Below are 24,105 nucleotides of genomic sequence, written 5' to 3' on the forward strand. Positions count from 1 at the left end.
CTGGAAAAATGCAGCAACATTATATCATAAGTGTATTTTTTAATTTGAGCATTTCCAAACATAAGGCCCCCTATATACCTCTCACCTAGTTTAAAAAATTATCAGTATTCTGCCAACAGATTTTCTTTCTGCAATGCAATGAATTACATTATTTTCTGGTCCCATTTGTTACCAGACAAATGGCAATCTAACCAAAATTCTGTCTCCTCTTCTTATACTGGATCTTTATTACAATGTTTTGTGGCTCAATCCTCCAAGTATGGGGCTTTAAATGATGCTTGGACTTGTCAGAAATCACTTGGCTGTGAGTAAGAGAAACTCAGCTCACTTACCTGAAACAAAAATGGGAATTCATTGATTCACATGATCATGAAGTTACTTTCTGAATAACAGCATGAAGGGACTCAAAGCTACATCAGCACATTGCTCATCTCCCTCGGTCACTTGAATCTGTTTTCTGCTGGGTTGACCTCATTCTCATCAGGCTATGACCCCAAGGTGGTTTAAAAAAAAGTCCTGTTATCTCTAAGCTTGCACTGTACCAGTTTAGCATTCCTGCCAGAAAGAGAGCAGGATTTCTGTTTCTAATGGTTCTATCAAAAGTCCTTTGGCTAATTCTTATTGAATTGACCTAATTCATTTGAGCATCCCTTAAGAATCACTGTGACCAGGGAGATGACATATGCTAATTGCCCAGTCGTGCGACTTGGCCAGAGGAGGGCTTGGCACTTTGAATAACAGCACCATCAAGATTATTAACCAAATAGAGAAATATTTCCCCCAAAGAAAATCAGGGTTCTTTTAGCAAAAGGCATAGGACACTATGCTAGACATGACTATTTCATCTATGTGTTGACAACTCCCAAATTTATTTCTCTTCATCCTAGGCCTTAACCATGAACTCCAGGTGAAAACACCCAACAGCCCCCTTGACATATTTTACAGGCATCTGAAACTTGACCTGTTCAAAATGTGTCCTCTGGTTGTGAGCAGCCTGCCCCGACCCTACTCCACACACCCTTTGGTTACAATAAGGACTGGCAGAAGGAACGTGTTGGAAGGCTTCGGCACTCACAGAATTGATTGCAGGCTGGAGTCCTGGGCTTGGGAAATAGAAACAACAGGTGCCTTTTTTTTTTTTTTTTTTTTTTGGTGGAGAGGTGGGGAGGGTTGCTGGGCTTGGTCTTTGTTGCTGCACTAGGGCTTTCTCTAGTAGCAGTGAGCAGGGGCTACTCTCCAATCGCGATGCGTGGGCTTCTCATTGCAGTGGCTTCTCTTGTGGAGCATGAGCCCTGGGCACACACTGAAGAATGTGAGCTCAGTGGCTGTGGCTTGAGGGCCCTCGAGCATGGGCTCAGGAGTTGTGGCGCACAGGCTTCATTCCCCTAAGGCAGGTGGGATCTTCCTGGACCTGGATTCAAACCCGTGTCCCCTGCTTTGGCAGGCAGATTCTCAACCACTGGACTACTAGGGAAGTCTGCAGCTGCGTTATGAAAGAAAATTTTGTTAGGAGGTGGAATTACCATGTGTGTTTGTGTGCTCAATTGCTCACTTGTGTCTGACTCTTTGCAAACCTGTGGACTATAGCCCACTAGGCTCCTCTCTCCATGGAATTTTCCCGGCAAGAATACTGGAGTGGGTTACCATTTCTTCCTCCAGGGGATCTTCCCAACCCAGGGATCGAAGTGTCTCTGGCATCTCCTGCATAGGCTGACAGATTCTTTACCACTGAGCCACTGAGAAACTTTCTGAATTACCATATGATCCAGCAATTCCACTTCTTCATATGTACACAAAATAATAGAAAGCAGGGACTCAAACAGATACTTGTACACCAGTGTTTGCTGCAGCATCATTGAGACTAACGACAAAATGGAAGCACCTCAAAAGTCCACCAAATGTGGTGCATATATGCAGTGGAAAATTATGAAACCTTTAAAAGGGAGGAAATTCTGATACACACTACAATGTGATGAACCTTGCAAACATTACACTGAATAAAATAAGTCAGATACAAAAGGACAGATACCACGTGAGTTCACTATGTAGGGGTCCTGGAGTACACAAATTCATAGAGACAGAAAGTAGAATGCTGGTTGCCAGGGACTTTGGGGAAAATAGGGAATTGATGTTTAATGGGTTTAATGGGTTTTGTCTTGGGATACTGGAAAAGTTCTGGAAATGAATGGAGGAAACTGTTGCACAGCAATGTGAAGATATTAATGTCACTCAATTGTACACTCAAAAAAGGTTAAAATAATAAATTTTATGTTACATATATTTTACTGCAGTAAAAAGCAGCAGTACTGAATAGTTTTGAGATGTATGTCATCAGTGACCATAGTTGGTATTCAGTTAAATTGGTGTGAAATGAGTGGCAAACAAGGAGAATCTTTTAGCTTTGAGACATGTCTCAGTAGGGACACTGTGTACACAGAAGACATAGTAAATAGCATCCCAGTAAAAAGCATTAACGGATGAACTATGTACCTGGCAGCCTTACCAAAATCCGTTCTGCCATAGCCTAACCCTGGTGGAGTAGAGGGAAATTTTTCCCCTTAGGGCATGCTCTCCCTATTTTACTCTAAAGCAGACCAACAGCCCTGGGAAATAAACTCACTGTGAGAGTAGTGACCAGACGCTGGGGTGTCCCCCTCCCCTAGTCAACAGCAGAGACCTTCATCGTTATCCACGTGGGTGCCTCAAGGTCTGCAGTGGGCCTCTCTGGACTTTTTCTGTTAATGTAGCCCTGGCCCCCTCCTCTTCTTTAATTCCTCCTCTTGGCAAAGAAACATCAGTCACCCAGCCCTTGAAGTGGAAGAACTTGATCCTAAACTGCAGCGTGAGAAGTCTCAGGGAGTGATCAGTTCACAGCATGTAATAACAGGGACTCTGAATTTAGAGAATTGCTGCTTTGCTTTCCAGTGGTTTCTCTGTTTCCAAGCCTTTCTATTTTTCTATCAACGTGAGCTCTCTTGTTCTCATTCTCCAGGCCCTTGAGAAAACTACACTCTTCCTGGTAGTTTCTAGGCTCATACCATAGTTTAGATAAAACTGTTCATTGATCAGCTTCCTGTGTACCATGCAGAACTAATGCTTCTCCTCTTGGGTCCCCAAACCAGTTCATCCTAACTAGTCTGGTCTTAATGTGTCCAGCTTAACCCTCCAAAGAGTCTTCTACAGTTACCCACCCATGCCTTTGTTCACTGAATCACTCAAGTCTAAACACCACCTCACATACTTTTCCTTTCATGATTTCATCTCTTGTTTTTGTTCAGTTCCTAAGTCGTGTCCTGACTCCTTGAGACCCCATGAACTTCAGCATGCCAGAATTCCCCATCCTTCACTAACTCCTGGAGTTTGCTCAAACTCATGTCCATTGAGTCGGTGATTCAGTCCAACCATCTAATCCTCTGTCATCCCCTTCTCCTCCTGCCCTCAATCTTTCCCAGCATCAGGGTCTTTTCCAATGAGTCAGCTCTTCACATCAGGTGGTCAAAGTATTGGCATTTCAGCTTCAGCATCAGTCCTTCCAATGAATATTCAGCATTGATTTCCTTTCTGATTGACTGGTTTGATGTCCTTGCAGCCCAAGGAGCTCTCAAGAGTCTTCTCCAGCACCACATGGTTTCATCCATGATTTCCTTTCATGATTTCACCTCTAGCCATTTCTTTTACTTGTTAGTTTAGAAATGACTCCTCTGCCTTCTGTCCATTTTTGCTGTTGACTTGGGTCAGGTCTCTTGGAAGCCTTAGTAGATTGCATGCAGAGTTGGGGAAGGACCTTCATCACTCATAAATATAACCCACGTGGAACTGAAACATCTCATTTCCCCATCTCAAGGCTGTGTGAGCGGAGGTAGGAGAGCATCACTGCCTAAGAGTACAGGCTCTAGGGCTAGCCTGTCATTCATAAATTGGGTAGCCTTGGTCACATCATCTCTCAATGTCTCAGCCTTCCTCTCTGAAAACAGAAATCCCAGAAATAGTACCCATCTAATGGGACTGCTGTGAGGATTGAGTTAATATATTGAAAGGACTTAGAATAGAACTGGCACATAATAAGTCCTCCATAAATATGGTTTCAGTCTTCCCAAGTGGCTCAGCAGTAAAGAATCTGCCTGCCAATGTAGGAGATGCAGGTTTGATCCTTGGGTCAGGAAGATCCCCTAGAGAAGAAAATGGCAACCCATTCCAGTATTCTTGCCTAGGAAATCCCATGGACAGAGGAGCTTGGAAGGCTACAGATCATGAGGTCACAAAGAGTCAGACACAACTTGGCAACTGAATGACAACAACAACAACAAAATATGGCTTCATCAAAAAATTTACAGAGATCTGTCCTTAATTATTTTGAGGGGGTGGCAATGGATGCGTGGGGGATACATTCACTCCTGTTACACAATACATAATCAAATTTCTTGTACTGGGACTCTTTTGGTTGCAAATGAGAGACATTCAGTTCATCATCTTCAGGAAAAAAGAGAAAGAAAGGAAAAGGAAGTTAACTGATGCTTTTACTCAAGCAAGCATACTAGAACAATGCAATGAAAAGCTTTAAATCAGTTTCAAACACTGGGATTTTCTTTCTCTCTTCTCTATCTCTGCTCCTTGTGTTTTCTCCTATTGCAGATGACATAGGCTTTTCTACATCATAAGGAACACGTATGTTGACTAACCTAGCATCACCATGTCCACAGAAAAGTGTTCCACCTCTACACTGTATTAATGTAATGAGAGAGGCCAAGATGCAGTGGTCATGTATGGATGTGAGAGTTGGACTATAAAGAAAGCTGAGTGCCAAAGAATTGATGATTTTGAACTGTGGTGTTGGAGAAGACTTTGAGAGTCCCTTGGACCGCAAGAAGATCCAACCAGTCCATCCTAAAGGAGATCAGTCCTGGGTGTTCATTGGTAGGACTGATGTTGAAGCTGAAAGTCCAATACTTTGGCCACCTGATGTGAAGAGCTGACTCATTTGAAAAGACCCTGATGCTGGGAAAGATCGAGGGCAGAAGGAGAAGGGGACAACAGAGGATGAGATGGTTGGATGGCATCACCGATTCAATGGACATGGGTTTGGGTGGACTCCAGGAGTTGGTGATGGACAGGGAGGCCTGGTGTGCTGTGGTTCATGGGGTTGCAGAGAGTCGGACTTGACTAAGTGACTGAACTGACTGAACTGAAGATGCTGTAACAAACATATCAACCAAGTGAATATATTCACAGTATGCCTCAGGATGGGTTCTCCAAGAAACAGACTGGGAAATTTAGTGTGCAGAATATTTATCAGGGGATATGCTTAGATTTAAAACCTGTAGAAAAGAAGGAAATGAAGCAGGATTGGGTAAAAGAGTTGAGCTCAAGTCAGACCTGGTGACACCATTGTTCATCCCCACAGAAGCTCTGGAGCAAAGATGGCTTGTAAGTGATGCCCCCAGTTAGACTGCAGTGTCTGGACATACACTCTTATGTCATTTGATCATTGGATGCAGGCTTCCCCTGAAGTGTATGACCATGGGTGAAGCAACTCTCCAAAGGTGCAACAGTGCCTAAATTAGGGGCTGACTGCACTCCCTCAGCCAGGATAATTAGTCCCTCAATGGTATGGAATCTGGTTGATGGGTCACAGTGTACATCATACAATAGTCATTGATCTCTTGCTCATATCATAGTCCTGGGGTTCAGCCAGGCAGGTAGGCTGTTTTCCATGCAGTTATTCAAGAACCCAGGCTCCTTCCATCTATGGCATCATTAAAACATAGAACCTTGTTGTCATCTGTATTTAGCTGGGAGAAGATAGTAACACATGGGGGAGGATTATATCAGTTCAGTTCAGCTCAGCTTAGTCGCTCAGTCGTGTCCGACTCTGCGACCCCATGGACTGCAGCATGCCAGGCCTCCCTATTCATTACCAACTCCTGGAGTTTACTCAAACTCATGTCCATTGAGTCAGTGATGCCATCCAATCATCTCATCCTCTGTCGTCCCCTTCTCCTCCTGCCCTCAATCTTTCCCAGCATCAGGGTCTTTTCAAATGAGTCAGCTCTTCGCATCAGGTGCCCAAAGTATAGGAGTTTCAGCTTCAGCATCAGTCTTTCCGGTGAACACCCAGGACTGATCTCCTTTAGGATGGACTGGTTGGATCTCCTTGCAGTCCAAGGGACTCTCAAAGAGTCTTCTCCAACACCACAATTCAAAAGCATCAATTCTTCAGCACTCAGCTTTCTTCACAGTCCAACTCTCACATCCATACATGACCACTGGAAAAACCATAGCCTTGCCTAAATGGACCTTTGTTGGCAAAGTAATGTCTCTGCTTTTTAATATGCTGTCTATGTTGGTCATAACTTTTCTTCCAAGGAGTAAGCGTCTTTTAATTTCATGGCTGCAATCACCATCTGCAGTGATTTTGGAACCCAAGAAAATAAAGTCTGCCATTGTTTCCACTGTTTCCCCATCTACTTGCCATGAAGTGATGGGGCCAGATGCCATGATCTTAGTTTTCTGAATGTTGAGCTTTAAGCCAACTTTTTCACTCTCCTCTTTCACTTTCATCAAGAGACTCTTTAGTTCTTCTTCACTTTCTGCCATATATGAGGTTATTGATATTTCTCCTGGAAATCTTGATTCCAGCTTGTGCTTCTTCCAGCCCAGCGTTTCTCATGATGTACTCTGCATAGAAGTTAAGTAAGCAGAGTGACAATATGCAGCCTTGACGTACTCCTTTTCCTATTTGGAACCAGTCTGTTGTTCCATGTCCAGTTCTAACTGTAGCTTCCTGACCTGCATACAGATTTCTCAAGAGGCAGGTCAGGTGGTCTGGTATTCCCATCTCTTTCAGAATTTTCCACAGTTGTTGTGGAAATTCCACAGTTGTTGTTATATAGGCTGGGTCTAAAAGTGACACACATTTCTGTTCATATTCCACTGACATAGCAATGCAAATGGCAGGGAAGCCTGGATGCCAAAAGAGGAAATGGATCTTGGTCAACAGCTATCAGTCACTCGCTGGCTTCTGACACCAGACCTCCTTCTTATTACTTACAGTTTCCTAGAAAGTGGCTGCCCCTCCCATGGGGCTCCTGCTTATCGCCTGCTCCAAATCCTAATGAACATGGTTCTCTCATTACCTATTCATGTCTTCCAGATTCCTTTGGTTTACTTTTCACACTGAAGACTTTAAGTCTTCTTCAAAGTAGATAGAATCCCTTCATAATGCTTCTTCCATAAGCCCCGTAAGCCTCCTCTTCTGAGAGCCTTTCCAATCTGGCTGCTCCCCAACCATCTCTTCTTCTCCCTCCCTCTCTCAAGACACAAACTTACACAGACACACACACACACACATCCTTGTCACCAACTCCTGTAACTCGCCTTCCTCTTAACTATGCTTAAGACACCAAACTATCATGGGTTTCCCCTGATTTTTCTTTTTTATTTTTACTGTGTTCTGTCTAACCTTATTCAGCTACTTTCTACAACTGGTTTTAAGGGTCCAAATGGAAGGGAATCTGAGCATTTTGCACAGGGCTTAAAAGATCAGTATTAAGTTCTTCCCTCCATTTCTCCCTCCCATCCCTCCTCCCTTCTCCCTGGGGCAGAGATGGCTTGCTGACTACCAAAGACTCACAGTGTCTTTCCATTGTGTGAGTTCTCGTGACTAAGCAGTGTCATGAAACTAGTTTGGGCCAGTGGAATGGGGGCAGAAGTCATCTGTGTCACTTCCAGCCAAGCTAGACTGTGCCTTCCTGTGCCGTTTGCAGCACGCTTACAGACACACCACGTGTTGAGGACCACAGGGTCACAGGTCAGAACAAGACTGGATCCCTGGGTCACCACTCGGAGGATAGTTGCCCAGCTAGGCACATCTGCTCAGACTGCATGAGTCTTTTGTTAATTTGGGCATGTTTGTCACTAGACTTGCATTTGCTGCTGCTAAGTCGCTTCAGTCATGTCCGACTCTGTGCGACCCCATAGACGGCAGCCCACCAGGCTCCCCCGTCCCTGGGATTCTCCAGGCAAGAACACTGGAGAGGGTCGCCATTTCCTTCTCCAAAGCATGAAAGTGAAAAGTGAAAGTGAAGTCGCTCAGTCCGGTCCGACTCTTAGCGACCCCATGGACTGCAGCCTACCAGGCTCCTCCGTCCATGGGATTTTCCAGGCAAGAGTACTGGAGTGGGGTGCCATTGCCTTCTCCAGGACTTGCATTTAGCCTACTCTAATACACTCCCTTTCCTTTGTTACATATTTTTTGTTTCCTACTATTTGCCAAGTACTATACTGGGTGTTAAGGGTGCAAAGATAAAACAGTCCCTGCACTCAAGATCTCACAATATAGGGAGAGAAATCCATGTATACGTTGATATTTTTGTTACCTCGTATTAAGTCCTACATTATGGATATTAACAGAGTATTATGGGAGAGTAGAGTAAGATATCTAAGACAGCTTCCAAGGGGATGAGAGTGGGCATGGAAAGGATGGTTAGAGGTCAGTAAGGCAACAGATATTCCAAAGAGACAGGCATGAACAAAGGTGGAAACAGGAAAAGCAAGTTTGTGGGTACCTATGTATGGTGAGGGAAAAAGGTAAGAGGATTAAAAGCCAGGAAGTTTTGACTAGGATATGCTGTTAGTTTTATTCTAAAGGAGAAGTTTACTCAGCAGAGACAATTATAATGAATTCTCAAATGTGATTAAAGTACTACTTAAGAGTAATAGTTGCTCTGTGGGACCACAATACCTCGGACTCTCCAGGGGAAAATGCTATTGGGACTCAGCTTTGAAGGTTTATTTTCATATAATCCTTAAACTCTAATGAGTGCTTGATTCCAGTGGAGCATAACTCTACTCCTAGGGAATCAAATTGCTATTTTAGAGACAGACAACTATGTACATTTTAAATTTCCTATGTGCTTAGAACTGTTTATGGGGTATGATCTGTTCGTGCTGCTTTCCAGGGAATTCTAGTAGCCAGTGGACACAGGCCTAGCTTAAGTTCTGGTTCCACTGATTGTGTTACATTGAACCATATGAGATGGTCAGTATTTGACCATTTTGTATCTAAAAGATGGCAGTTTCACAAGGTTCTACCTGGTAAAATCGTGGGTGGAAGATTGAATTCTCAGTCTCAATTCTTTACTCCTTGTAGTCATAGTATATATTCATGTACACATTAGTATATATACCAATATATAATGTAGTAGTTTGACTACCTGATCTGAAGGGCTGACCCAGTAGAAAAGACCCTGATGCAGGGAAAGATTGAAGGCAAAAGGAGAAGGGGTGGCAGAGAATGAGTTGGCTAGATAGCATCACTGACTCAATGGACATGAATTTGCATAATATTATACAGTCACAGTCCAATAATAGGAGCAGTGTTCTTCCCCACTCACTGACTTAGGCTTTTGCCTTGGAGTTTGCTTTGGGCAATGGAATGTTAGCAGATGCGATGTGCTTGTGCTTGAAATGTGCTTGTGTAGTTGGACTTTACTCAGGCTTCCGTATCACGAGGAGAAGTACCTGTCTACCTCTCTGGTTATCATCTGCATGTTGACTGAATGCAGGGCAGCCATCTTGAGACCATTACAGGAAACTGCCTCAAAGAGATAAGCGGTTGTGCTGTGGATAGTAGAGCGGCAAGATGGGAGAAATGTCTTTCGTGATGAAGTCACCAAGCTACTGAATTCACCAACCCTGAAACAGCCCTGTCTCCATGCTTCTTGCTATATAAAATGATAAACATTTCCATTTTTTAAACCACTTTGCTTGGATTTTCTATTCCTTGTCATTGGTAGCATCCCAATGGATTACTCAAGATCACCATTGTGACTTTAAGATGTTTAAGGTTGTAAAAAGTCATCAGTGAAAATTTGAATAATTATCTCTGCCTTATAGATGGAGGTCCTTATCAGCCTTGGTTAGAAGAGGGTTGGACCAAGTCTGACTTCTTTTGGCCTGAGCCAATTATTTTGGTTCATCACCAAATTCTGTCTGGTATCATTTCCACCCTTTTTTAAAGTCCAATTTCCTTAAAGGAAGGAAACAGGTCTAAGGGTCTAGAAGTTGCATATCATATATTTTGTTGATCTAGGTCTTACAGGTGAAGTTAATTCATGATTAATGTTCATACAAGCTCTCTGCCCTCTGCAGGGGAGGTAAAGGGAAAAGGTAACACTGTGTAGTCAAAGAAGCAGATATTTGGAGTTCATTGATTCTGAGTTCAAGTCTTGACTAGTTGGTATGACTTGTCCAAGCCACTTACTGTCTTTAAGCCTCAGTCTCCTAATTTGTAAAACAGGAACAATGATATAGACTTCAAGTTTGGGGAGTAAAATATCAAACATGAAGTATAAAGCACATAACAGGTGCTCTGTAAATGATCATTGTCTTCCTTTTCACCATCTCCCATGGCAAAATATATAATTGATTATAAAGAAGATAAGCCTAAATACCATGAGTGGTTGGGACTGGAAAAGCCCATGCTTTACTGCTAAAGTCAGTAACGATCATTTTTGTAAACCAAGAACAAGACAGAGCCATCGTTCTAGAAAGTACTCCATGTTCTCAGGAAGAAAGATGAAACAGTAACAGAAGGTATTATAGCTGTCCTCACCTATGTCCCCAAACCATGTATTTATTTTTAATGTAAAATATATGAGAAGTTGAACAGTTTTTAATGTGGCAATTTTGAAAAGATTCTTCTGCCATTCAAACTCAGAACATATGCTTCTTTTCCCCATGATTATCCTAAATATCATTTTCCTCAGGACATCTCTCCCACTTAGACTGATTATTTTTCAGTTGTCTGGAATTTGATAGAGTTAATGCATGCTCACGCATGTGTGTGCACATGCAGGCACGCACACACACACACACACACTTTCTACAAAGTTATGTGGAGGAATCCAAGCTTTGCAGACCAAAATGAAATTTCTTGTCTCCTGACACTATCTCCTGCTAGTTTCTTTGTACCTTTTCTTTCATCCTCCCACCATGCCTGAAAAACAGGAATTTCCTCTGGGCTACATGACCTAATGTTGTGGCCCTACAGGTTAGGCAGCTCATGATGGCAAGGGCAGAGTTCAAAAGTTGGGATGGGGCCTCTGGGTTGAGAAGAGACTGAAGTTGAATTATCAACTCACAGACTTTTTCCAGAAGGAAGATTAGGCATAAAGAGATTAAAAAAAATGACCACCTGATCTCTAGCTATCTTATGCCCATGAAAGGCAAGATGATTGTAAAGGTTGTGTAAGACCCCTCATCACACATTTACTGAGTGTCAGTTACCATTGTAGGCAGGAGGAATACAGCTGCATGTGTAAGGAACTCACATTCTAGGGAAGAGAGAAGATAATAAAGAAAGAAAAAATAAGTAACACATCCTGCATAAGTGCCTTGGAAAACAAAGCAGAGAAGGGGCTAGCAGTGTGCATGAAGAGAGCTTTGCCATTTTGAGTGGGATAGTTTGGGGAGCCTCACTCAGGTAACGTTTGAGAAAAGACTTGAAAGAGTGAGATCTAGGGAACAAGCATTCCAGACAGCAGGAACAGCCAGTGCAAAAGCCCTGAGGTGGGAACATGTCTGGAATGCTCAAGAGAAAGCAAAGAGGTCTGTGAGGCTGAAGCAGAGAGAGCAAAGGGGTATCATCTGATGCTATCAATGGGAGAGAATGTGGTCCTCATGTGGGGCTTGTAGCACTGTGGGAAGCACAGTGCTTTCACACCCAGTAGAATGGGAAACTGTTGGATGATTTTGAGCAGTGGAGTGACATGTTTTGATTCACCTGTTACAAAGATCCCTCTGGCTGCTGTAGTGAAAATAGATTATAAAGTGAGGATACCATGGCAAAAATCCAAGTGAGACATGAGGGTAACCCGGACCAGGCTGGTGGCAATAGAGGTAGAGAGATGTAGAGATATTCTGGGCTACATTTTGAAGGTAGAGCCACAGGATTTCCTCACAGATTGGGTACAGGATGAGAGCAATAGAGGAGTCAAATATGACTCCAAGGCTTTTGACTTGAGAACCTGAAAGGATGGAACTGCCATCAGCTGGCACTGGGAAGACTGTGGGTGCAACAGGAGTTTGGGGAAAAGAGCAGAAGTTTATTTACTATGGAATAAGTTTGAGATGCTTTTTAGACATCCAAGTGAGGGTGCTGGGTGGGCAGCTGCTTATATGGGTCTGGAGCTCAAAGGTCTCAAATACAAAATTCCCAGTCCAGTGACCCGATGTTCAGTAAGTGGCAGTGCCCACACCCCCAAAGTCCAGATTTGGTTCATAAATGCTGCCAGACAAGAAGGCTCCCAAGCCAGTGCTGATCGTCACACTATGTGGCTTCTCTTACCTATGCGAGCCTGGAGGTGCTCTGTAATAAAGAATGTCTTGATCCAAGGGGCCAGTTTGTCTCGTCAACCTCATCTTTATAAAGAGAATGGCACAATTATGGGTGCAATATCTTTGCCTGTCTTCCAAAGGAGTAGTCAGTAAAACATGTCAACACCCTTATTCAGTGTTCTCTGTATTCTCTCTCTAGCTCTTACACACATACCTGTGCCGGGGAGACAATTTTACTCCCTAGACCCCTCAAAACAGCTATCCTTCATTTTCTGTTTTCCTCCTTGCCTCAATCAATGGTCTTGGTTTCTCCTCTCCTGCCTTGAAATAATCTTCCTCTTGGCCCCTCCTTTCTCTAATACTCCCCACTTTCCCTAAGCCTAGGATTTCATCATTTCCCATTGCCATAGTCTTCTTTGGATACTGTGTCCTGATTTCCTTGGACAAGAAAGGAAAGAGTTACTCAGTCATGTCCGACTCATTAGGACTCAATGGACTGCAGCCAGGCTCCTCTGTCCATGGGATTCTCCAGGCAAGAATACTGGAGAGCGGTGCCATACCCTTCTCCAGGGGATCTTCCCAACCCAGGGATCAAACCCAGGTCTCCCGCACTGTGGGCAAATTCTGTACTAGCTGAGCCACCTGGGAAGCCCTGGACAAGGTGGGAAGGAATTGTTTTTTAAATTCTTCTGGAATTAACTCCTGAGGGCAGAGCTGTTGGAGGAGTCTCTGATAACGCATTGGCCTTTGAGCATTTGAGTCATGAAGGTGGTCCTAAGAGACTGTATTTCTGTGCCCAGGGACAATAAGTGCTCCCACCCTGCAGGTCCTTTTGATTTGCAAACGCTGGCCATCAACCAAGAGGTGGATACCATTCAGCTCAGAGAAAGTATTTCACCAGCATTGACTTTGGGGTGGAAAGTTTTACCAGGAGGCCAGCTCCTCTGGAGTTCTAAGCTGCGAAGATGGGGTCCTTGAAGTTTGGGGGAAATACACTCATGGAGGAGAAGTTATGAGGGGAGGCAGCAAAACCCTCTTCCCTTCTGACTTCTCCTGTCTGTGCAAATAGGGTAGGTGTTGCAGGGGACCAAAGGCCCCAGGGTTTTTCTTTTCACTTTCACTCTTGGTAACATCTCTGGAAAGTCCTTGTTTCCAGGATCAGCTCCAAACCGGAGGCACAGGGTGTTTCCTGAATGGTTCACTGGGTTTTACCTGACAGGTGTGTCCGGCAGCAGGAATTACAGCCCGAGTGTGGCCGAGTCTTGTCAAGAGGGCATCTTGGTTCAGTCCTCCCTTCTGTTTCAGCTGATCCTTGGCTCCATGCTTGTGAGCATCTGGGAAACTGGCATGGAAGTCATCCCACACTTGGTGAGATGACTAGCAGACACACAGGCGAGACAAGCCAGGAGCCCAGCCAATTCCCTTAAGGAGTGTGGGCAGAGACCACGCCAGCGGGAGGAGCGGGGTGACGGGCGCTCAGCGCTGCCACCAGCGCACCCAGCCAGCCTGGCAGCCTCAGCATCTGGCACGGGCTCCAAGTTTCTGACCCCCATCTTATTCCATCCTTCCTGAGGATTCATCAAGGGGAACACAGAAGGCTTTTTATAGGCATCCTGGTTCAGCCTTGGTAGGGTTGCTGAGAACAAAAAATATTTCTGGAGTGGACAGATATTTAGAAACATCCTTGGCAAAATATGTTATTTAATTCTTCATCACAGGACAAAATGATGCAAAGAGGATTTTCCTAACACCTTCAGAGCTCAGAGGGGTATTGTGTGCATGAGCTGTTTGTGTGTCAAGGAGACAGAGGAGCACAGGGGAGGGAGGTCCTGGCTTCAGCTCTGACACTTTTAAACCTGTGGAGATTTCCAGAATCGCCAAGCCAGGTCCAGTGGGATCCTTAGCCACACTCATCATTGTTATTGCCATGGAAACAACAGACATTTCTGATATAAAATAGAAAGCCATCTCTGGCCATCACTCTTAAAAAAGAATAAAGGTCTGGTTTTCATCTCTGCTTCTTGAGCTCAGGCCAATCTTTTCTGTTGTCTTCCTTTATGGACTTTGGAATAAGGAGCTAAAGGAAAACTCCTAAATGGGAAAAAGACTTCCTCTCTGAGTCCAGACAGGAGCCAGTGGAGTGAACAGGGTGAACTGGTTTCAAAGCAGCAAGTTTTAACTAGCAGCTTCAGCTCAGCTTCCTTCAGGAAGTTGGAGACCCCACACTGAACTTGATTTAAAGTGGGCCTCTAAGTTTTTCTTCCTGTTTTCCTGAGTAACTGTCTGGACTTCTAAATTACAGGGGGAACAGCCTAGGAACTTAAAGGTTGCTCTCATCTGCATTGTGGTCTGTTGCAGATAGAGAGAGGATCTGCGAGTACCTTGAGGATTTCCAGGGTGGCCTCCCAGGCCTGCTGCTTGGAATCATCCTGATGAGATTTGAAGAAAGGGCACAGGAACATGAGCATTTATCCACACTGAGTAGGATCTTTATCCCTTTCAGGTTCATTGACTGTCACTGTCACTACTGATCAATCCAGTGTGTTGTCCTTTCCACAATCTCAGCACCTCACCCAGGAGTGCTGGGTTTGAAGCTAACCCAGCATGTCACGTAGGGGAGCATGAGGTAGGGAAGGACCCCTGCAGCTGGGGGTCAGAGTCATGGTTTCTGTGCTTTTTACGTGGCCTCCACTTCACCATGTCGGTCCTTCAGCAGCCCTCACCTGCCGTGTCATCACTCAGAAGGGCCCTGCTCAAAATCTCAAATGCCGATGTCCTTCTGGCTCATTCATTCCCTCACCCCACTAGATAGTTCATAATGGGGTTCAGCACACAGACCATCATGTTCACCCTGTCTATATGCTCCTCCTCACTTAAGCCTGATCCTAGGCTGATTATCTGCACTGATTATTTAATTATTTTTTAACTTTTTTTTTTTTTTTTTGCTGTACCTGTCTAAGTTGTAGCATGTGGGATTTTTCGTTGTCTCATATGGGATCTAGTTCCCTGACTAGGGATCGAACCCTGGCCCCCTGTATTGGGAGCATGGAGTCTTGGCCACTGGACACCAGAGAAGTCCCTGAACTGTTTTCTGGTCAACAGCCTCAGCAGTGTTGGATGGTCCCAGCTCTACCTCCTTTCCTCCTGTCTTGGAGAATGAAGCATCTCTTCTTCCTTCAGATGACTTCTAGCTGTGTCCCCCACCCCCCTGCTTCTGTAGGTCCTGCTCTGTCAATCATCCCCTCTCTGCCGTGGATCTGCACCCTCTTCCTTTTCCCTGTGAACTCGCTCTACTCGCTCAGTTCCTTATCCTTCCCTTGACCCTGCATCCCTACCCCAGCTCCTGTCCAATTTCACTCCTTGCTCTTCTCTAAATATTCATTTCCCTTTCCTTCAAAATTTGACTTCTGTTTACAAGGTATTGGGGTACATGCAAGGCTGGGTTAGAAATTTGAAGTAGTGAAATGCTAATTACTGCTGTTGACTTAAAGGAGCGGGAGGCCACATTGATGCAAGATAAGGAGATGGGCGTACGGAGGAACATGGGAACATCTACGGCATGTCTGAGGGGGAAAGAGAGTAGGAAAGGACTCTCAAGTGCCACTCTGTGCATCTTAATTGAAGGTTCACTTGGACAGTGCCTGAAACATAGAGGTTATTCAGTAAAGGAGCCCTCCCCCTCTTTCTTGTCCCCTTTCTCCGGAGCTCAGTTTTCTTTGTGTAGCATGGGGCTGGACCAAACATGTCATCAAATGCCTTCCAGCTCTAACCGTCTTCACACAACAGAATTTCTCCTAGCAATGCCCAGTTTGTAACTGCCTTGGAGACAAGCCTTTCAAAAACTTCTTACAAAAGAGATCTCTGTTCTTTCCACAGAGCATTCTAGACAAATATCAACAAAAAAAATTTTTTTAAAGACACTGAAACTCATTGCCTAATCACCTATTACCTCACTGTGCTTCTTGAATAATCTAAACCAACGTCTGTATGGTGATGGTGGTGTTACAAGGATGAAAGCGGAGATGTGATTTCCATCCAACTTAGTTCATGCGTATTTCTAAGGGATTTTTAGGGTTTGGCACATCAACCTTAAGGAAAAGCTATAATTCAGTTAAATTTTGGACTAAATAAAGGAAGGCTGGTGGTTTTTAGACAGATGGGGGCTTTTGTGGACAGAGCTCAACAAAAAGAATATGAAAAGAATGCAGAATTCAATCAGGCAGTAAAGAGATTAGTTGAATCCAGACTAGACTAGGGGTTGATGAATTCCATCTACCCAAATTAAACTTTGCTAAAAAGGGCCAGTATGTTTGCTATTTCAAGAGAATGTAGCATACTTAGATCCTGAAAGCCTGTCTTTGTGATTTCAATATAAAATGGGTAACATTTTAACCTTGAGATTCTAAGTTGAAAGGTATATAAGATGTTGATTGAGTTTGTAAACAGAACTGGATTGGAATATTTGAGAACTCAATTTATTTTATTTTTAGGTTTATTTGATTAGAGTCGCAACAAGAGAGCTTTAAACGCTAGAGAAGCTTTCATTTGTTATAGTCATAAATCAGTCCTGCAAGATATTGGAGGCACATAAAAATTAGTTTGAGTATATTACATTTATAAATGCAGTTTGAAATCGACTGTTTAATTGACAAAGTTTATAAATAGAACTGATTTTCTAAGCAGTTTAGTCTGTCAACAAAAGTTTCTGGAAACTTATCAGAGAAAATTTGAAAGTGATTTTCTTATTTTATTACTTTTATAAATAGAGTTGTAGTTTGGGCTGAACGTAATGAAAACCATGTTTTACATTGCAATTTGGGAGCTTGAATATTAATTTAGAGTCAAATAACTGTAAATCCTTTCTGTGGAAAAGGTCCCCAGAAAATTATTCCTAAGAAAAGGTCCTTAGGAATAGGATAAGCCAAGACAGGAAGGATGAAAATGTCTGGAGTATATGGACAAGGAGAGCTGTTTGGCACTGCAAGAAAGTGGATACTCCAGGGATGTAATGACAGATATAATGGGAAATACTGGAGTGTACTAAGACTAGTGGCCTAAAATATTTTCTCTTACACTTTATAATGTGAATATTTTAAAGAATGCTCCCATTCTAATCTTTATCTTTGCACATACACACACACACAGAAGTCGCTCCATCGTGTCTGACTCTTTGCGACCCCATGGATTGTAGCCCACCAGGCTCCTCGGTCCATGGGATTTTCCAGGCACGAATACTGGAGTGGGTTGCTGTTTCCTTCCCCAGGGGTATCTTTGCATGCCCTTACTTAATATGATATTTAACAGATTAAGATTAAATCAATACAAGGTAATACTCAGAACTGGATGACACATTAGCTCAGCAAGGAGCACTGATTGGTTTCTCAGCAGTTCAAACACAATATTACCTCACTGTCCAATGATTATCTTATTTTGACTCTTCTAGAAATTGGGGACCAAAAAGAGGTAAAGAAGAAATGAGCAAAAGTTTTCAAATAACCAGCAGATTGAGTAGAATTTGTACTCATTTCTGGCTTTCCCAGCTGACTTGGACCAAACAGAAAGAGGTGAAGGAACAGAAGCAAATGTCATTGCGATGCTTCAGGCTTCCATTCTCTTTCCCCACGTGAAGTTATGCTTTTTGTCTTCTCTACTCATCAGACTCCATCCTCAGGGAGAATCAGACTATTGGTTGATATTTTAACATGAATTTAAGATCAAGGGGTAGTTTTTCTGTAAGTCCTTTTTTTAAAAAAAGTTTTTAAACGATTATTATTTGTTTCTTTGGCTGCACCAGGTCTTAGCTGCAGCATGCTGACCCTTTAGTTGTGGTGTGAGAACTCTGAGTTGCAGCCTGTGGGATCTAGCTCCCTGATGAGGGATTGAACCCAACTCCCTGCACTGGGAGTGTGGAGTCTTAGCCACTGGACCACAAAGGAAGTCCCTCTCTAAGTGTTGTCTTTGGTCATGGAATGGAAGAAGCACAAGATCTTCGCTGTTGGGGAGAATTAAGTGACCTCCGCTTTCACTGAGGGCACCTTCAGGGAGGGTGAGGTACCCGTAGGAGCACACATACTGTTCATCTCCACAGAGAGACTCTTACGAGAGAAGGGGGCTCAGGGAGTAATTGCTCTGGGACTGTCTTTGTAGATGGGAGAGGTGCTGATCCCTTGTACAGGCCAGGAAAACCTGGCCAGTTGGCAGAATTACTTAAAGAGATGCTTTTAAAACATTCTAGGCCTGACATTCCACATTCAGATTCTTATTGAATTACTGTGGGGTGCATCTATGGTCAGCCCTATTGAGGGGACAGCTATTATAAGACCAGTGATGAGTTTAGTATCCTTTAAGAGTTACTTAAAGAAGCAGGTGTGGCTTCCCTGGTGGTAAAGAATCTGCCTGCCAATGCAGGAGACTCAGGTTCAATCCCTGGGTAAAGAAGATCCCCAGAGAAGGAAATGGCAACCCACTCCAGTATTCTTGCCTGGGAAATCCTATGGACAGAGGAGCCTCTCAGGGTATAGTGCATGGGGTCACAAAAGAGTTGGACACGACTTAGTGACTAGACAGCAACAATGAAAGAAGCAGATGTATACTCTATTTCTTTTTATTATAACAGCACAGTTACAATTTAGGGGCATAGATTTCCTCCACGCTTACTCGTAGGCAAGTAGAAGCCCTAGGAATTATAGATTCTGATGATCTCTAAACCTCTTCTGTCTTGCTTTTTCTCTCTGTAAGTCTGTTTTCTTCTCCCTCTTGTGTTATGGGAGAGCCTTTATGGGCTGCCTGAGGCTCTTTCTACTGGCTTTCTGCTCATTTTATCTATTTTTATAGATAAAATGTTTATCTATTCTTCAAAATAAGTAAAGCTGAATATATCGCTATCAGTTATCTGGAAGTAGGTGGTACTAGTCTTCTCTTCCCCTCTTAGAAGAAGTGATAGGTGTACTTACTATATGTCAGCCCCAAGACTTGCAGTTTTACATACATACTACTTCATTTCGTCTTCAGCACAATCCTGGAAGACAGGAGATGGATTCAAAAAAGTTAATGCTATTGCTTAAAATGACTCTGCCTGGGAGTGACTAATTCTAGTTTCTTCATCACCAGCCAACATTGATTGAGTACCTAGCACAGGAGGGCACCGAAACCGGCCTAGGCTGTCCCGAGCTTGCTAATTAGATCATTCTGCTCTCTCCTTGGTATGCGGCGTCTTGTGATATTGATTAAAACCAACATGTTAAAAATAAACCTTGAAATTTAAGCTCTTTGCCCAGTTTTTAAAAATCATTCTTAATATCATATTCATAAGAGGAAATTACTCCTAACTTTTGTGTGTATCACAACCTGCTTTTTGCTAAACATACATGTGCACACGTTTTAGTATCCTGACACTTTATTGGGTACTTATTTATATACGTATTTATTTGACTGCACCAGGTCTTAGTTGAGGCATGTGGGATCTCTTTCCTTGACCAGGGATTGAACCTGGGTCCCCTGTGTTGGGAGTGCAGAGTCTTAGCCGCTGGACCACCAAGGATCATGCTAGGTTTTATATATCATTTTATATTTTTCCACAGTGGACGTAGCATGCACAATGGCTGTATAGGCCAGGATTCCATTATTTGACCGAGCATAATCTATTTATACAATCCCTGATTGTTGGTTACTCACATTGTTTCCATTTCCACTTTTAAAAACAAGGCTGTGTTATCTAGCCCAGAAGTCCTTTAAATATCAAGACTGTAGGCAGATAGTTTTAAAGATGCAAGAAATCAGAATATATATGATTATGATCCCATCCTAAGAAATCTCCTGGACAATCACCTGTATCCTGTCAAGAGAAGACTAGGGAAACAGAAAGAAAAGCACTGATTATACTTAAACATAGGTCTAAGACTTAAGTACAAATAGGGGAAAAGTGGAAGAGTAGCATGTAAATATTAAACATTCTGACAAATTGGAAATAATACAGCTAAAAACATTGGAAAAGAGAAAGGGAAAGTAAAATAAGACCATTGGTAGGCATGCAGGTAATACCCAATATAAGTGGGAGTCAAAATAAGTCAGTTAAAAGTCTAAAGCAATTTAGAAATCCATGCAAGGAAAAAGGGAAACATGACCTTTTGCTTAAAAAAAAAACAAAATATTAATATAAAGGTAAGCACTGCAGTCAAAATATAAACTTTCTGAAATTTCAAGATACATAACAATAATAAGAAAGGGAAAACATTTTTTATGTTTGAAAAATATATATATTAAGGATAATCTACAAGCTCATAAAATAGCCACCCAGGAGGATTGTGGGGCTTCCCTTGTGGCTCAGCAGGTAAAGAATCCTCCGGCAAAGCCGGAGACGTGGGTTCTATCCCTGAGTCAGGAAGATCCCTTGGAGAAGGAAATGGCAACCAACTCCAGTATTCTTGCCTGGGAAATCCCATGGACAGAGGAGCCTGGTAGGTTATACAGTTCATGGGGTCGCAAAAGGTCAGACACAGTTTAGCAACTAAAGCAACAACAGGAGGGTTACAACCAATGAGTAGGAAGGATAGGAATGGAAGTAAGATTTCTGAGTTTATCTTTTTATAGTTTTGACTTTTGAATCATGTAAAAATTATACGTATTTGAAAAGTAAAATTAATTCCAAAGGGGTGGGGGGAAAGGCAAACATTAAACTTGAGTATAAACAGAAACGAATGAACCTAATTGCATTTCAGATTACACATCAAGGGAGTTCCCTAGTGGTCAAGCGGGAAGATTCAGGGCTTTCACGGCCACAGCCCAGGATCAATCCCTGATTGGGGAACTGAGATCCCACAGGCCACATGGTCTGGCCAAAATAAATAAAAAACAAAACCATTTTTTTAAATTGTACATCAGATATAACTACATAGAAAGTGGTATTAATTCAAGTGCATTTTTATTATACCTTCATAGAATATATTCTCATCTACTTCATTGTTTTTCAGTAAACCATTCTTCTGAGTTCCCGTGCCATCCATATAGCTACCCAATCTTATTGTCTCAGCTTGAATCATGCGTTAACTTCTGGCTCAATCATTAATGGCCAGAAAGAAGGCTACATATTCCATATATGACCACCATTCCCAGTGTTCAGAGAGGGAAGAATGGTAGTAAGCAAGACAGAAGTACTAAAAGTTATCTACTCATCTTATGAAATATTATAATCTGAATGTGCTTACCCATCATTCTAGACCATCCTTTTTCATTTGCCAACTATGTATTAAGTACTTATGATGAGCATGGTAACGAGTTAGACGCCACGAAGACACAAAGATGAGTCAGACATGTTGCATCAACTTAGGAAAACAGGACACTTAAAAATGAAAATAGAAATTTAAACTTTAAGAAATTAATAATTTAATATTTAAAATAAATTATATATTGAGAAATTAAATTAGAGATAACATTAAAATTATATTAATATATTTATAGATTAATGTGTTATATTACTATTGATATCATAGTGTTAGCAAAATAATCTATTAAGTGTGTTAGTTAAATTAATATTAATAAAATGAAAACAAATTAAATTGCATCCCAAGGCATTCAGAAGAAATGACAACAGTATAAAACCAACACAGGTCAGTTTGCAGAGGACGTGATTGGAGGATTACAGCATGTCTTAGAAGTCATCTGCACAATTTTCCTTTCAGTTGAGGAAACTCTTCTACAAGATTGGTGGTAACACTGGGCCCGCCAGCCTCCGCTCGCATGCATTCAGAATACTTTGTGAGACAAAGAGCTCTCAGCATGGTTGCACAATGTTAATTATTAGATTGTTCTTCCTTAAAATAAAACAGAATAAGCCTCCTCATAATTTCTCGTCATTGATTCTACCTCTGCACAAGTTTTCTAAGTGCCAGCCTAGTCAATATTTGAAGGTTTATGATGACTTTCTCAACTTTCCTACCCCAAAGAGTTGACTATATTCGACTCCAAATCTTCCTAAATTTTTCAATGGCTACTTAGAAGATCTATTTTAATTCTTCTTGAAATTTGTTCCCCTCATGTGATGTTTTATCTGTATCCTTTTTAAATTAGGGGGCCAGACCTAGATACTACATAGAGTTTAACATAGGTAGATTATAGAGAAAATTCAGTGAGGTATTTCTATGGTGGTGCATAAGAAAGAAGGGTGGCTTTGGAGATAATGGATCTGAGGCTTCCAGAAAATCAAGTTTTAAAAAAAGAAATCAGACTTCTGCCCAAATGATAGTTAATCCTGTGATCTTCCATGAAATATAGTTCATAGACAATCACCATCCAGTTACCTAGGATTATTTGTCAAAAATGAAGAATGAGGGCTCCTACCCTAGACTATGGAATCAGAATCTCTGAATGTGGTACCTGGTAATCTACTTTTTCACTAATAATCTGTGCTGATATTTCTTACATGCACAAAATTTCAGAACCATCAACATGGTGTTAGAAATACAGGATTTTCCAACACCTGGTTGTGTGACTGTGGGCACTTCACTTGACTTCTCTGAGCTTCAGTTTCCTCATCTATAAAACGAGGTAATGACTCCTTAGAGGATGATTTATTAAAACAATAACGTATGTGTAGTAGACACTGCTGCTTATCTACCTGATTGCCATTTTCCAGATATCCTCCTCTTCTTCACCTGTGGAGCCCAGTTTTGTTTGAGTAGGGTGTGTTCCATGTGTTCAAGGAAACTGAACCATTTTGATTGACCTAAGATGATGTTGGCAGTCTCATTCCTCTTGTCACTGATTGGTTTAAGTTTCTATAAGTGATTTGATCCTGGACAATGAGACATGGGGGAATTCTGTACAGACCTTCTGGGGTAGAGTTTCCCAACCAATAAAAAGAGACAAGTAGGAGGTGTACTTTTCTAGATTTTGAGATTTGTATCTGGTATCATTTCAGTCGTGCAACCACAAGAGGAGATGTTGCCTGCATGCCTAGAATGTCAGTGTTGGAGGATGGATCCTCCAGGATGTTGGTTTGCTGCTCAGTCAACCAACCCTGGAACCAGCCACTCCTCACCAATGGCTATGAGATAGGAAACCCTTACTGCTTAAGCACGTTTTGGTTAGGTACTCTTACAGCTGAAAGCATTCTGATGGACTTGGCAGGTGCCCTGAGCATAATGCCTAATAGGTAATATTTGCACAATAAAAGGCAGCTATCATTATCACTATCATCATCAACAGAAATGCTGGACTTCTTATCTGTTAAATTTAGGACAGGGATTATAGTGCTAGTCCTATTACAAGACATACATACTCAAAAATAGTTACTGAAAGTTTGCATTAACTCTCCTTGGTTTCCATTCTTTGTTTCAACCTATTGGAATCATGGTGATTCTATTATTTAATGTATGACTATATCTGCTCTCCTTCCCAGACTAGAGTTTGTCACAAATTTGACGGATTTTTCAGCATTTAAAATTTTCACTCAAATTTGGCCTCCGTTGAAAGATCGTCAGGATTTGAATAGGAGAGATAGGCTTCCATTATTGATGGTAGGAGCACACTATGACTGAGAATTATTCAGGAAACAAGCCTAGTTTCATGATTTGTCGTGAGTGGTCCCAAGTTAAGCACTATATTGGCATTTGGAGGGCAGCTTGTGGAATGTAAGGAGTTGAAAATTTGTCCCATGAATCCCTGGAGATTTTTGTCTCATGGGGCATCTGTGGCAGTTAGCTGAAGTTAGGTGCCCTTCCCAAGGTCATTCAACGATGGTGTGACCAAAGAGGAATTAGAATTCATGGTCAC

The 24,105-nt window shown here is 42.3% G+C and overlaps 1 long non-coding RNA gene across 1 annotated transcript; it reads right to left on the bottom strand.

Annotated features, from left to right (window-relative positions):
- Positions 1 to 1,158: 1,158 nt before the first annotated feature.
- LOC129641754 (uncharacterized) lies at positions 1,159 to 23,021 on the bottom strand. The gene is made up of 3 exons (XR_008709414.1): positions 22,949 to 23,021; positions 21,540 to 21,673; positions 1,159 to 1,483 (listed from the first exon to the last, which is right to left on the bottom strand). It is a non-coding gene; the product is annotated as an uncharacterized LOC129641754 (long non-coding RNA).
- Positions 23,022 to 24,105: the final 1,084 nt, after the last annotated feature.

This window comes from Bubalus kerabau, chromosome 1 (assembly GCF_029407905.1).
Source record: "Bubalus kerabau isolate K-KA32 ecotype Philippines breed swamp buffalo chromosome 1, PCC_UOA_SB_1v2, whole genome shotgun sequence".
Lineage (NCBI taxonomy): Eukaryota > Metazoa > Chordata > Mammalia > Artiodactyla > Bovidae > Bubalus > Bubalus kerabau.